The 15,769-nt window shown below is 36.6% G+C and overlaps 1 protein-coding gene and 1 pseudogene across 4 annotated transcripts in view; both read right to left on the bottom strand.

Moving 5' to 3' along the window:
- CHM (CHM Rab escort protein) overlaps positions 1–15,769 on the bottom strand; it is a 244,705-nt gene that overhangs the window by 99,774 nt on the left and 129,162 nt on the right. The window lies entirely within an intron of this gene.
- On the bottom strand, positions 3,691–5,110 carry LOC144308155 (SWI/SNF-related matrix-associated actin-dependent regulator of chromatin subfamily E member 1 pseudogene; annotated as a pseudogene).

The raw sequence follows: 15,769 nt of genomic DNA, 5'->3' as shown, positions 1-15,769 counted from the left end.
ATCAAGAGTACATATTTGCAAGACAGGGTGGCTCAGTCAGTTAAGCGTCTGCCTTCGGCTCAGGTCACAATCCCAGGGTCCTAAGATGGAGCCCCAAATCAGGCTCCCTACTCAGTGGGAAGCCTGTTTCTCCCTCTCCTCCCCTGCTCATGCTCTATCTTGCTATCTCTGTTCCTCTCTTTTTTAAAAAAAATCTCTAATGTAGAATAAGTTGATTTCAGTTTAATTTCTAGTTTCCAGCACAAAATCATAATAGTGTTCTTTACTCCTGTAAAAAGTAGTACACAAACATATAAACGTTGAACTGTTCTCTATACTATTCCTACATCTGAAAAAATTCTTTAACTTTGATGGCTAGATCTCTGAAATATACTCTTTACAGTCCTCACAGAATCTTTGTGATAATACTTAAAAAAAAGTATAATCCTTTCTCATAACTTAATTTCCTCAATATATGAGTTATATATGAGTTTACTAACTCTTGTTACTCTTCCTTTCATGGGAAATTCAGGCTTTTATCAAGTTATTTGTAGAAGGATTGCTTTCTTCCTCTGTCAATAAATTGTGTAAATACTGAAAAAAGGCAAAAACGTGCTTATAACACCAGAAACCATAGTAGGGAAAAAGAAAGCTTTGGAATTTTCAAACTTAGAAAACAACAAATTTATTTACAAAATGATTCTTACCATATTGAACAATCTGAAGGAATTTAGTTTTCTGGCATTAAAGTAGTGTTGCACTAAGTAATGCTGGGATACTAATAAAGTTATTGTCAAAGTAAACATGAAGAATCTTACAGAAGCCATTTTTATTTTTTTTAAAGATTATTTATTTGAAAGAATGAGAGAGTGAGCGAGCGTGGGGAGGGAAGGGGCAGAGGGAGAAGGAGAAGCTGACTCCCAGCTGAGCAGGGAGCTCAATGCAGAGCTCCATTTCAGGGATCATGATGTGAGCCAAAAGCAGACACTTAACTGAGTTACCCAGGTGCCCCACACAAAAGTCATTTTAAAATCAAATCAAAATGAAAGTAATTCTGGTAAAAATCATCATCATTTTAATTTTTATGTTCTTTATACCTTCATATTATCTAAATTTCTTAACATAAGCATGGATTATTTTGGTAAGCAGAAAAAAAAGAAAAATTATTTCAAGAAAAAAATAATAAACGTCAACTTGCTACAACCTATAACCAGGAAGTGTACAATACCTAGTTAAGAAAATAGGAAGAGTAAACAGAATCCTATGTTTAATATATGCATTGCTGAAAATACTTTATTTCAAGTTTTTAAGTTCTAGTTAACATATATGGTAAAATCGGTTTCAGATGTAGAATTTAGTGATTCATCACTTAGATTTAACACCCAGTGCTCATTACGAATGCCCTCCTTAATATTCACTACTTATTTAGCCCATCCCTCACCTACCTCCATCAACCCTCAGTTTGTTCTCTATGGTTAAGAGTCTCTTAAAAATATGTAAAAACCTAGAACCATAGAGAGCTAGAGCTCATATATCTTAGACGCTGTTTTTTCTTCCAAACAAGACATCTAAAATTATGTTTTGCTGAGCTCCTTGGTGGAGCAGTGGGTTGAGATTCCAATTCTTGGTTTCAGCTCAGGTTGTGATCTCAGGATTGTGAAATCAAGCTCTGTGTTGGGCTCCACACTCTGCTTGGATTTCTCTCTACCTTTGCCCCTGTGGGGTGAAGGGTGGCTGTGCTCAATCTTTCTCTCACATAAACAAATCTTTAAAAATAAAAAAAAGACGATTTCCTTTTTCCTTAAATCACAAAGAAACAAAAAATAATCCAACCTCCATTTAACAAGACTGATAATAGCCATCACTTCTAGAGGAATTCCAGATCTAGTATGAATTTCATGCTTAGTTTAATAAAACAGTGGTTCTCAACCTTGGTATGTGGTGAGAGAGTGCTCCCTAAGTCTGTGGGAGAAAAATAAAAGGCAGTGTTACAGTGCTTACTATGTGGAGCCTGCAGCCTCTCTTATCTATGCCAAAGCCCCCAAGAATGCGGGGTATATCCCTGGGAATGGGTCAGAGATGCAAATACATCATGTATGCTGACACAGAAAAGGGTTGTGAACTGTCGATTGTCTAAATATGCTATTGCTAAAAAAACACAAGAGGGCATCCTGTAACAGAGAACTTCACAGCTGCTCACCTACTTTTCACAATATTTTTGTGCTCTGTTGTCTTTGATGTCCCCTTTCTTGCTAACTCGCTTTTATTTCCCATAGACAAGCAGGATGTTTTCTCATACCATTGCAACATTTAACTATATACTGCAAACTGACATTAAGGAACTAAACTCATGTAAGTTTGCAAACTTAGCTTTGTGCCCCTAGAGAAAATGTGAGAAATTTTATCCTTGGTTTACTCTCTTTCAGGAGGAACAAAATGCATAGAAGCTTAAATTTAATCTGCAAATTTAGACTAATTTTCTTAATCTAATTATAGATCAAATATGAGGGTATTTTAAAAACTTTTCTGACTTGGTCAGAACAATTCTATTAGTATATTTCTGTGGCTAAGCCCATCTCCATAGGAACGATTAACAGTAGAAACATTTAACCTGTTCAACTGACTGAACATCAATAAGCATCAGTGTGGAAAAAAAAATCAACATGCTTATTGGGGTCTTAAAAGTACCAGTTCCAAAGTTCACATTCTAAAGAGAATTCTTTTCTCCACAGCAACTATTCAGAAATGAAGCAGTATCTCTTTTCTCATGTCAATTTTGGCACTATTATATATGTAATATAAAACAAACTGTACTGGAAATAAATAGAACAGTCTCATATGGCCAGAGTATTTAAGTTAAAATGTAGAAACAGACAACCAAGTTCTGATTCATACTTGATTTATCTGTACCATACAGACAATGCCTTAGTTTGCTGGCCTTAAGAGCCCATTTTGAGCATTAAAATATTCATATCCTAGAAAACCACTCCATAGTGGGTTTTAGATTTTACTTATTTATTCATGACAGACACAGAAAGAGAGAGGCAGAGACACAGGCAGAGGGGGAAGCAGACTCCCTTCAGGGAGCCTGATGTGGGATTCGATCCGGGACCCCAGGATCATGACCTGAGCCAAAGGCAGATACTCAACTGCTGAGCCACACAAACATCCCTCCATAGTGGTTTTTATTTCTACTTTAGGAGTACAATGAAAATTAATGCTGGTTTTCATCTGTATTTGCTTGTTGAAAGGAATATATTTAATCTCACAAAATAAGCGGGAAACAAAAAAACTAATTCCAGGGAGAGGAATAGGTACACTGCAATAGATTTTAGACAGTAGCAGCTCTAATCCTGGTACATCCACCTCTGTGAGAAGACTACAGGCTGACAGTAAAGTTTTGATTTAGAAAACATCATGGAAGGTGGAAACACTACAGTCAGAAGTCTGGCTCTCAACCTATGAGGCATTTGGGACCACTCCACTATACCAAAGGATGTGAATTCATATATGCACAGGAAAATTAACACAGTTTGGAAATTATTTTACTTTATATAAGAGTCATGCTATGCTTATTTGTGCCAGGTACTGGCACAAATTATACTCTACAGTATAATTTTCTTTAAACTCATAAAAACTCTAAGAGGTAGATATTACTGTTATTCCCTTTTTATAAAGGAAGAAACACAAAATAGAAGATTTATCCAGTAGGTAAGTGGAAGAGCCAGGATTCAAACCGAAAGTCTGGTAAAAGAGTCTCTACTCCTTTTTTTAAACTCAAAAAAAACAAACAAACAAACATTTTTTTTCATTTAAAAAAGTATTTAGAACACATAAAACAAGGCAACATTTATTCTTTCTTCTCATTTTCTGGCGTGGGGTCTGTCGGTGGCTCCTCCACTGTTGCACTGCTGCTCTCTGAGCCAGTGTTACTATCACTGGTCTCTTCCTTCTTCAACCATACTATCCACCCCCACCTGCCTGCTCTCCTTGTCCTCAGGAGTAGACGTGCCTTCTTCACCGTTCTGTTGGCTTTCCATTGCTTCTTCAATGTGCGTCTTTCTTCTCGGTCTTCATAGGGATGCTTTCATCGTCTTTCTTCTCCTGGTTCTTACTAGCAGGGGCCTCTTCCTCAGGAACTATGCTGCTCTAAGTTCAGCTTGCTCTGCCACCTCTTTGTCCCTTTCCTCATGCCTTTGCAAGCCTGTTCTTCTGCCTGTGCAATTTCAGTGGTAATCTTTTCCATATTCACTTATAATATCAAACCACACAACCTTTCAAGTTCACTGTTAAATGAATCTTTGCTTTCCAGGAACTTCTTCTCCTGGTGTCACCTCTCTGAGGAAGTTCGGCTTCTAGGTTTTGCTGATGAAACATTAAGGACCAGACCTGTTATTTGAGGACCTGCATTCTAGCTGTTGTGACAACTGACCGAACGTCTGGAACTACACTCTAAGGATTTCACTGATGAGGCGGTGGCTGTATGTTTCTTTGAAAAGCCATCATCATAATCCTCTGGATCTTCAGCAGGTTGAATGCTCATGTAAGGTTCTCCTGTCTCCATGCGAGACTATCTCTACCGACTTTCTTTCTCTAAAGCAGCTTCTGCATGACTTTTTGGATTTATGTAAGCAAGGTATGTGTGGGAATTATGATGGGCCTTCATAGATTCATTGTACTCGTCTTTTCTGCTTCATATTCATTTGAATATTGTTTTTCTTCATCAGTGAGACCTCACCACATGCCACCAATAATCTTGCCAATCTCCCACAACTTTAGGTCAGCATTAGAAGCTTTTACTTGGTCCCAGACCTTTCCGCCGTACCTCATGTAGGGCATCAGCGGCTTATCCAGTGGCTTTGGGGGTTTTGGAATTGTAATACCAGAGGATGCTGTGACCTGGCTGTCGGTGCCCGGGTTCTCTCCCAGCCTGTAGCTGTTGTAGGCGAGATGACTGTATGGACTGTATCCCACAAACTCTGGTGTGCTGGTCATTTGTGTTGCAGGAGCTGGGGTGGGAGTTGGGGCATAAGATGGTCTTTTTGACATTTTGGAAGATTAAGTTCTCAGTTCCTTAAGAATGAATCTGAGACACCGCGGGCAGAAAAAGCACCCGCAGCTCTGGCCTCATTTCTCTTTTCAAGGGTCTCTACTCTTAACAACTATACCATGCTACCTCTCAGGATACATTAAAACATAAATTAGGATCAAGATTAATTGTTAATTCAATAAATGTGCATTATTCAAAAGCTTAGAGTTCATTCCTTCTATTTTTAAATGTACCTGAAGAATATGGGTGTATGCATATAGGACCATGATTAAGACTGTAGACTCAAGAATGAGTATTTTCAAATTCTAATACAGTCAAAAGAAAAAGAGCCATACTGTGAATCCCATTTTTCTTTTAAAAATTCCAGATAGGGGCGGGGGCAGAGGGAAACAAACTACAAGAGACTCTTAACAATAGAGAACAAGGACGATGGAGGTGGATGGAGGATGGGCTAGATGGGTGATGGATATTAAAGAGGGCACTTGTGATGAGCACTGGGTTTTGTATGTAAGTGATGAATCACTGAATTCTACTCGTGAAACCAATATTGTACTCTATGTTAACTAAAATTTAAATAAAAAAATTTTAGTACTCCACATGGGAAAGCAAAAAAAGTTGAAAGATAATGGCTGTTTACAAATACATGTGCATTTGTATGAAATAATGCAGGGATACTAGTGTAGGTGTAAATTATAAATGACAGGTTTATGACTTTCAAGTGTGCATGAATTAAAGCCTGCAGGAGTCATTTACAAACAGCTGCAATTAGTTTGGTTTCTTGAGTAGGCTACATATACTTTCCTGTTTATGTTATTCATTTGTTTAGCAAACTGTTTACAAACAGAGTACAAAGTAAAAACATTCAAATTATTTTGAATTCTGACTTGGTGATATTAAAATCAGTCAAGTTTTACCACATGGAAATGACACTTTTTGGACGAAACTTTTATTCAATTTCATTATATTGAGCAAGGAGAACCTACTGCCTAATTTGGGGAGAGGGGAGAACTAAGAGGTTTCCTGTTTATGTTATTCATTTGTTTAGCAAACTGTTTACAAACAGAGTACAAAGTAAAAACATTCAAATTATTTTGAATTCTGACTTGGTGATATTAAAATCAGTCAAGTTTTACCACATGGAAATGACACTTTTTGGACAAAACTTTTATTCAATTTCATTATATTGAGCAAGGAGAACCTACTGCCTAATTTGGGGAGAGGTTGAGGCATGAAGGGATAGAGAAAAATAAGGAAGAGGAATGGTTAAAAGCTATAGTAATTTCAGCTCCAACACAGAGTTCTCTTTTACAAATCATTTCTCTAGTACATGAAAAAAGAATAGTTTCTGTCCTGCAATATTTAATTTCTTTCCATGTAAGTTCTAATTTGATTTTTTAAATAAGTAATTTATTAAGCACCTACTATGTGACAAAGATCCAAGCAGTACTATTGAAGCGATTAACTACATATGACTAAAATATACCAAATTCAGTAGTAAGGAAAAAATTATAGCATACTCATTTTGTAAAAGGCTATACACAGTAAACTATAGGAGACATAGAGAGAACTATATTTTATATATAGCAAATATATCTATCAATAGACATAGTATAAGACAATTTAATTACATAATTAAATTCTAAATACCATATCTTGTTTGTATAAACTGAAGAGTCTATATGTTTCAGTAATTATAAAAACATTCATTCCAAATACCAAGAGTATGAAGTCATACAACTCTTATGTTATAATACCCTACTTGGTGTTAGACAATCTTGAATGCACTTTCCCTAACATCATCACATTTAAGTCTCACAGTAGCCCAGGGCAGAAGTTAGGATTAGATTTAATTACCATTTCCATTATATAAGCAAAACAACAGAGGCTCTGAGAATTTAAATGACATGTTCAAGTTCATGCAAATAACATGACAGAGCTAGAATCAGAATTTAATTCTGAGACTGATACTTTTATAACAAATGAAAATCTTGTAAGTTTCATAAAACAAGACGAGGAATTTTATAAAAATAGTTTTTGAGCATTCTCTACCAAGTAGAAAGCGAATTGATGAAAAACTTGGAAATGAACAGCTTCATTAAAATTCTATGCAATCACACTAATTGGATCACTTTGGAAGAAAAAAACAACTTAAACAGGAGAATAGTAGAGAACACATGGAAATCCAGCTGTCTAACATAGACTTATACTTGCCAACAAGTAAAGCCTTACATCTTTGTAATTTGGCTGCCTTCAGGGCTTTGTTTTTTGAATTGGCTTGAAAATAAATACATTTCACGTACTAATTTCTATTACATTCGCACAAAAGTACATTGGTTCCAAAGAGAGTTCAAGAACTGTTTTGAATTATTCTTAAAAAGTTAATCTATACAGTAACACAGTGTTACCTTTCAATTTAATCAACCTAAGATCTCAGCTTCAAACACTGGACTTAATTCAATTATCATTCTTGCTTTATCTGAAGCCAGCCATCTTTCACTCTGATACAAGTTATTAGAATTATTTTAAGATCTGGAGTATGTATTATTTAACCTGGGGAGAAAATAACTGGGCAAGTTTTTAATATCTATGTGTGAGGATAATCTAGTATCTGAATTTTTAGAATTGAAGGAGGCTATTACTAAAATAAAAACTCAAACTATGTAATTTGGGGAGCCATTGTATTTCTAATATATTCATGAGAGTCACAATAAATGCTCCAGCACCACACACTCATATAAGTTTTAATAGTAAGTTATTTCCAAATTAAAAGCCTTTTCCTGTCACAACCTGAGGAATAATGCAGGCAAGGACACAGAAACATTCCACTGCTTTATTAAGGACAATGTTCAACGATCTATGAATAACCTTGGGAAAAAAAATGGAGATTATTGAGTTACTTTACCAATCTATCCATCCATCACCAGAGAACAGGTTTCAAAATGATGGATTATCTCACCACCCTGCTGTTTATCCCACACAATACTCCTCAAGGGAAAAACAAACAAATGATCATACAAACATAATCAGGTTTACATTTTATACCTTATGTATCATTTCTATGCCATTATTAACTAGAGGGCTGTCTTTAAAATTGTATGCAAAAGATACCCTCCAACTTTTGGGAAGAAAACCTTTTGGTTAACATACTCAACATTGCTCTTCTAATTTAATAAGGGCAGTTCTCATTTGAGATAGTGCATCTCTGTGGTTCTTAACCTTCTTGGGAGGTGACAAACTCCTTTGATATAATGATAAAACCCCCTTCCTAGAAAAATGCAACCATGTATATCACACATGCAGAATTTGGCATGCAACTTCAGAGTATTCACCCCAAACCCAGATGACTAATTCCAGGTATTGGATGCCAGGTTAAGGCTCTGAATTTGAAGAACTCCTCTTACTATACCCAGCCTTCCAATGCTATCTATTTTAAGCTGTCAGATACATGTTTTTAAAAGGATGGCTGTGAATTTGCTTATGCTATAACTGAAGATAGCTAAATAAAAAAATTTCTACATATGAAGTTATATATTTCTTATATAATAAAGACATAATTTTAATTTTAGCATGGTAATACCAACAAAAGGAAAATGGTTAAATGAACCATTATATATATATATCTCCATTACTCAGCCATCAAAATTTTTTAAAGATTTTATTTATTTCATAGAGAGTGAGCAAGCACAAGCAGGGAGGAAGGGCAGTAGGAAGATGAGAAGCAGACTCCCTGCCAAGCAGGGAGCCCAGCATGGGCCTGATCCCAGGACCCCAGGATCATGACCTAAGCCAAAGGCAGATGCTTAACCGAGTCACCCAAAGATCCCACCATTAAAATTTTTTTAAGTGTGTATGTATATATAGTATGCAAGTATGCATTTATACATAGATGCCTGTATAAGCATGGGAAAGATGGGAAGATATGCAACTGAACAATGCTTAACTCTAGGGGTGGAATTTGAGGGTGGGGAACCGGGGTTGTATTTCTTTACAAAAGTGGGTTTTCTAATTTTTTTTAGTATTTTTATTTTTTCTCTATTAAGATTATATGTTACCCAAGATTTGCTTTATAATGGCTATTTAGTATCTTATATATGTCGGGAACTGTGCTAAAATTACCTGAATAAATTATTCCACTGATTCAAATGTCAAGATCTTTTAAAATGCTCTGGTCCTTTAAGAATTTTTGCATAGTTCCAGATCATAGAACCAAAAATTGAGTAGTAAGATTGTAAGAAAGAACTGAAAGAATATTTTATTCTCCCTGCCGCTAAACATTCTATTATGTACGGGACAGCCCACTTACTGATGGTATCTTGGCTCAGATAGAACCCAGTTTTGTTGCTCTTTTCTGGAAATGAATAGGTTAACTGAGCAGTCTGAGATTCTGTAACTCCATCAAAGTATACTCTTGTGTGCCTTGATTAAATTGTCTCTTATCTCTAAACTGATCATTTCTGAATACTGATGTCATTCATACCTACATTATGTATTCTGGAACCTGATGAAATATATTTTCTTATTCTGTACTTGGTTCATAAGTGTGCATTTTCTTTCCTCAACTAGAGTAACACTCTTGACATTAACATCAAAGTCTATGTCGTATTCTTTTTCATATGTATCTACTACACCTGAGAGAGTACTCTGAAGAAAATGGAGGCTTTGAAAAATAGCTGTTGAATTAAATGGGAAAAAAGGAAAATAATCAAATTTACAACAAATGACATAGATGCTTCTTCACAACTTTTCTGTCACTCTAAATCCTTTTCTTCATGATCAGAATTGGGCCCAGAGAGGTAACCAAGTTACCCTGGTTACTTACTCTTCAGCTATGTTCCCTAGACAACCAGCAACACTTGGAAACTCATTAGAAATGCAAATTTTCAGGCTTCCCACCAGATCTAAAAGTCAGAAACTCCGGGAATGGGGCCCAGTAATGAGGTTAAATTCTGACACAGGTGAAAACTTGAAAACACTGCTCTACTACTTCTTTGACACACAATTTTTTTTTTTTTTGCAATTCATAAATACCTACTATTCATTAATTTATCCATCATATACTTAATGAATGACTAATATACACCAGGCATTACATTGAGGCAATCTTGTAATACTCCCTAATACCAGAGTTTTTTAAAAATATTATTATTGGGGCAACCCAAGTGGCTCAGTGGTTTAGCACCACCTTTAGCACCAGGATAGAGTCCCACGTCAGGCTCCCTGCATGGAGCCTGCTTTTCCCTCTGCCTGTGTCTCTGCCTCTCTCTGTGTGTGTGTGTCTCTCATGAATCAGAAATATAGATATTATTATTATATTTGATAGACAAAAGACTATTGAATGGATTAAACTGGGGTCAGAAAACCTGCCACCTACTCTGTAAATAAAGTTTCTAGAACAAAGCAATGTCCATCCTTTTACATACTGCCTATGACTACAAATAGTTTCAATGGAGACCGCAGGTCTTACAAAGCCAAAACTATTTACTATCTGACCCTTTACAAAAAAAATTTGCCAACCTACTATATTAGAATATTAAATCTGGCTCAGTCCCTGATTCAGCCTCATACTTACCCTGATGGCATTCTACAACAACAGCAGCAGCAACAACAATTATAATAATCATACTAGGAGTAATAACAGCTAACACTTATGTAGTACACTAAAGCAATCAATGTTTTAACCACTTTCTAGATGTTAATTTTAATCCTTACAACCTATGAGGTAGCCACTATTATTCCCATAAAAAAATGAGGAGACTGGAGCAGAAAGGTTAATTTACTGGCCCAAGAATATACAGCTAGTAAATGGCAGAACCAGGATTACCCACTTGCTCATTTTGCTGTACTTAACTACTTCTTCACAACACTAGAGCATAAATATCTGCTTGCATCTATCTAAAGAGGTGCCTGTAAATTATGTTCCAATAGCAACATTTTCCTAGCTTTCCCGTCCCTCTCCCATCTTTATACTCCAGAAGCACCTCTGTTATAAACTCTTTAGGACTTCTTTCATAAGCTCTTAAGGAATGATTACCTGAGCAAAAAATAATGTTTTCTTTTGTTGAAAATTCATAACAATAATTCTCAATCCTTGTTTTTTAGGTCATGGATGACTAAGAAAATCTGATGAAACTATGAATTCCTTTCATAAAGACACACATATAATATAATATAAATTCAAAGGACTCCTGGTCCTAGATTAAGAAACTTTGGCACACCATATCTCACTGTTGCTCTTCTTAGCTGCAGTGTTGCAAAACAATAGTGTGTAGTGATCCACAATGAGAATATTTCTTACTTAACCATAAGATTTATGCACTCAATGTTCATTTTATTAATGCTTCTGTTGAATTCACTCTGATAATTTTTTAACATTTAATTTCAAATATTTAAGGCTCAATTCAATAATCAAACTTTATACATAACAATTTGGACTGGTCAAATCTACCAATTAGATATAGGTCCAGTTTCCACACTGACATTTTTAGGTGTATCATGGAGTTCGACCTATGACACTGGGGGGAGGAACCAATGGGGTTAGGAGCATGAAACACAGGAATGCTAACTAGCCTCCAAAACATATAAAACCTGCTACTGGGCTTAACTGCATTAGTGTTTATCAAACATACACTTACAAATTGTAGGGGTGAAGGGGAAATTTTTTGCTGTGATGTTTTCTTATTTTACCTTTAACTATTAGGTAAAATGTAGGAAGTTGAAAGAATTTCTTTATTCATCTAAACTAGTATTTCTTACTGGGCACAGAATTGGAACATATTTCTAAGAATACTGTAAGAATGGCCCTTACTGGGATGCCTGGGTGGCTCAGCGGTTGAATGTCTGCATTCGGACCAGGGCATGATCCTGGAGTCCCAGGATCCAGTCCCACATCGGGCTTCCTTGCACGGGGCCTGCTTCTCTCTCTGCCTATGTCTCTGACTCTCTCTCTGTGTCTCTCGTGAATGAGTAAGTAAAATCTTTAAAGAAAAAAAAAAAAAAAGAATGGCCCTTATTCTCGCCTTTTAGAAAGTGACTATGTATTGACAGTAAGAAGAAATCATAGCAAATTACAAGTTGTTAAAAGCTGAAAAATACCACAAGTATTTTTTTAAAATCCCTCAAAATAACAATATTTTTATTAACTATCTCCTTTTAATTTTTTCAGAAAATGTTTAAAAATTGTCGGGTGCCTGGTGGCTCAATGGGTTAAGCATCTGACTCTTAATTTCAGCTCAGGTCATGATCTCAGGGTCCTGGGATGGAGCCCAAAGCCTGGCTCCCTGCTGAGTGGAGAGTCAGCTTGTCCCCTTCTGCCCCTCTCCATGCTTGCTCATTTTCACTCGCTCTCTCTCAAATAAATAAATCTTTAAAAAAAAATCTACTTATTTAAAAGGATAAAAAACTCAAAGAGTGTTTATTCATGAAAGTTATCTCCAGTGGTTAACCTGTTTTATATTGTTTAAGCAGAATTCATTTAGAATGCAAGGATATGACTGACAAATGTCTTTGAATCTGCACATAAATATGCATGCATGCCATTTATAACAGTAGCCTTGATGAGTACTCACTGTAACTGGCTGAGAAATGCTAAGGCTTATATTAAAAGAGAATATAGAATGGGGGTTAGAAATCACAGAACAGGTGACACTTAATTCTGATAACCTGGTGATAAAAAGTGTAGGCTATGATGTATAGATGGTAGAGGTGTTACTATTTAGGATATAAACAAAACAACATTTATATGAAATTATCAACTATGATGCAAGGAGTCAAATAAAAAATTAAGTTATGATCCCTAGGATAATACATTTTTATTTAATTCACATACATGAGTGTGTTTAGGTGTGCATATTTTTTTAAATAAATTAATTTGTTATTGGTGTTCAATTTACCAACAAACAGGATAACACCAGTGCTCATCCATCCAAGTGTCCCCCTCAGTGCCCATCACCCACTCATCCCCACCCCCCGCCCTCCTCCCCTTCCACACCCCTAGTTTGTTTCCCAGAGTTAGGAGTCTTCATGTTCTGTCGCCCTTTTTGATATTTCCCACACATTTCTTCTCCCTTCCCTTATATTCCCTTTCACTATTATTTATATTCCCCAAACGAATGAGAACATACACTGTTTGTCCTTCTCCGATTGACTTACTTCACTCAGCATAATATCCTTCAGTTCCATTCACGTTGAAGCAAATGGTGGGTATTTGTCGTTTCTAATGGCTGAGTAATATTCCATTGTATACATAAACCACATCTTCTTTATCCATTCATCTTTCGACGGACACCAAGGCTCCTTCCACAGTTTGGCTATTGTGGACATTGATGCTAGAAACATCGGGGTGCAGGTGTCCCGGTGTTCATTGCATCTGAATCTTTGGGGTAAATCCCCAACAGTGCAATTGCTGGGTCGTAGGGCAGGTCTATTTTTAACTCTTTGAGGAACCTCCACACAGTTTTCCAGAGTGGCTGCACCAGTTCACATTCCCACCAACAGTGTAAGAGGGTTCCCTTTTCTCCGCATCCTCTCCAACATTTGTGGTTTCCTGCCTTGTTAATTTTCCCCATTCTCACTGGTGTGAGGTGGTATCTCATTATGGTTCTGATTTGTATTTCCCTGATGGCAAGTGATGCAGAGCATTTTCTAATGTGCATGTTGACCATGTCTATGTCTTCCTCTGTGAGATTTCTGTTCATGTCTTTTGCCCATTTCATGATTGGATTGTTTGTTTCTTTGGTGTTGAGTTTAATAAATTCTTTATAAATCTTGGAAACTAGCCCTTTATCTGACATGTCATTTGCAAATATCTTCTCCCATTCTGTAGGTTGTCTTTTAGTTTTGTTGACTGTATCCTTTGCTGTGCAAAAGCATCTTATCTGGATAAAGTCCCAATAGTTCATTTTTGCTTTTGTTTCTTTTGCCTTCGTGGATGTACCTTGCAAAAAGTTACTGTGGCCAAGTTCAAAAAGGGTGTTGCCTGTGTTCTTCTCTAGGATTTTGATGGACTCTTGTCTCACATTTAGATCTTTCATCCATTTTGAGTTTATCTTTGTGTATGGTGAAAGAGAGTGGTCTAGTTTCATTCTTCTGCATGTGGATGTCCAATTTTCCCAGCACCATTTATTGAAGAGACTGTCTTTCTTCCAGTGGATAGTCTTTCCTCCTTTATTGAATATTAGTTGACCATAAAGTTCAGGGTCCACTTCTGGGTTCTCTCTTCTGTTCCATTGATCTATGTGTCTGTTTTTGTGCCAGTACCACACTGTCTTGAGGACCACAGCTTGGTAGGACAACCTGAAATCTGGCATTGTGATGCTCCCAGCTATGGTTTTCTTTTTTAAAATTCCCCTAGCTATTCGGGGTCTTTTCTGATTCCACACAAATCTTAAAATAATTTGTTCTAACTCTCTGAAGAAAGTCCATTGGTATTTTGATAGGGATTGCATTAAATGTGTAAATTGCCCTGGGTAACATTGACCTTTTCACAATATTAGTTCTGCCAATCCATGAGCATGGAATATTTTTCCATTTCTTTGTATCTTACTCAATTTCTTTCAGAAGTGTTCTATAGTTTTTAGGGTATAGATCCTTTACTCTTTGGTTAGGTTTATTCCTAGTTATCTTATGCTTTTGGGTGCAATTGTCAATGGGATTGTCCCCTTAATTTCTCTTTCTTCAGTCTCATTGTTAGTGAATAGTAATGCCACTTATTTCTGGGCATTGATTTTGTATCCTGCCACGCTACCGAATTGCTGTATCAGTTCTAGCAATCATGGGGTGGAGGCTTTTGGGATTTCTATGTAGAGTATCATGTCATGGGCGAAGAGGGAGAGTTTGACATCTTCTTTGCCAATTTGAATGCCTTTAATGTCTTTTTGTTGTCTGATTGCTGAGGCTAGGACATCCAGTACTAATGTTGAATAGCAGTGATGAGAGTGGACATCCCTGTCTTGTTCCTGATCTTAGGGGAAAGGCTTCCCCATTGAGAATGATATTTGCTGTGGGCTTTTCGTAGATGGCTTTTAAGATGTTGAGGAAAGTTCCCTCTATCCCTACACTCTGGAGAGTTTTGATCAGGAATAGGTGCTGTATTTCGTCAAATGCTTTCTCTGCTTCTATTGAGTCAATCATATGGTTCTTGGTTTTTCTCTTGCTGATATGATGAAGCACATTGATTGTTTTACGGGTGTTGAACAAGCCTTGTGTCCCTGGGATAAATCCTACTTGGTCATGGTGAATAATTTTCTTAATGTGCTGTTGGATCCTATTGGCTAGTATCTTGTTGAGAATTTTTGCATCCATGTTCATCAGGGATATTGGTCTGTAATTCTCCTTTTTGGTGGGGTCTTTGGTTTTGGAATTAAGGTGATGCTGGCCTCATAGAACGAATTTGGAAGTACTCCATCTCTTTCTATCTTTCCAAACAGCTTTAGGAGAATAGGTATGAGTTCTTCTTTAAACGTTTGATACAATTCCCCTGGGAAGCCATCTGGCCCTGGACTCTTGTGTTTGGGAGGTTTTGATGACTGCTTCAATTTCCTCCCTGGTTATTGGCCCGTTCAGGTTTTTTATTTCTTCTTGTTCCAGCTTTGGTAGTTTGTGACCTTCCAGGAATGCGTCCATTTCTTCTAGATTGCCTAATTTATTGGCGTATAGCTGTTCATAATATGTTTTTAAAATCGTTTGTATTTCCTTGGTGTTGGTAGTGATCTCTCCTTTCTCATTCATGATTTTATTAATTTG

This window comes from Canis aureus, chromosome X (genome assembly GCF_053574225.1).
Source record: "Canis aureus isolate CA01 chromosome X, VMU_Caureus_v.1.0, whole genome shotgun sequence".
Lineage (NCBI taxonomy): Eukaryota > Metazoa > Chordata > Mammalia > Carnivora > Canidae > Canis > Canis aureus.
Note: the sequence above shows the minus strand (reverse complement) of the source record. Positions and strands in the feature narration are given on the sequence as shown.